The sequence below is a fragment of the Bison bison genome, unplaced genomic scaffold (assembly GCF_000754665.1).
Source record: "Bison bison bison isolate TAMUID 2011002044 unplaced genomic scaffold, Bison_UMD1.0 scf7180017864499, whole genome shotgun sequence".
Lineage (NCBI taxonomy): Eukaryota > Metazoa > Chordata > Mammalia > Artiodactyla > Bovidae > Bison > Bison bison.
The window spans coordinates 10,273,975-10,274,495 of record NW_011495058.1 but is presented as its reverse complement, the minus strand read 5'-3'; the positions used below and the strand labels follow the sequence as shown (position 1 = coordinate 10,274,495).

Below are 521 nucleotides of genomic sequence, written 5' to 3'. Positions count from 1 at the left end.
ATCAATTCTTCGGCGCTCAGCCTTCTTCACAGTCCAACTCTCACATCCATACGTGACCACAGGAAAAACCATAGCCTTGACTAGCTGGGGAGAAGGCAATGGCACCCCACTCCAGTACTCTTGCCTGCAAAATCCCATGGATGGCGGAGCCTGGTAGGCTGCAGTCCATGGGGTCGCTAAGAGTCGGACACAACTGAGTGACTTCACTTTCACTTTTCCCTTTCACGCATTGGAGGAAATGGAGGCCCACTCCAGTGTTCTTGCCTAGAGAATCCCAGGGACGGGGAAGCCTGGTGGGCTTCCATCTATGGGGTCGCACAGAGTTGGACACGACTGAAGCGACTTAGCAGCAGCAGCAGCAGCAGACTAGCTGGACCTTTGTTGGCAAAATAATGTCTCTGCTTTTGAATACGCTATCTAGGTTGGACAAAACTTTCCTTCCAAGGAGTAAGCGTCTTTTAATTTCATGGCTGCAGTCACCATCTGCAGTGATTTTGGAGCCCCCAAAAATAAAGTCTGAC

At 50.7% G+C, this 521-nt stretch overlaps 1 protein-coding gene across 1 annotated transcript in view; it reads right to left on the bottom strand.

The window, feature by feature from the left end:
• LOC104980407 overlaps window positions 1-521 on the bottom strand; it is a 30,929-nt gene that overhangs the window by 17,422 nt on the left and 12,986 nt on the right. The gene's annotated exons all lie outside the window — the stretch shown is intronic.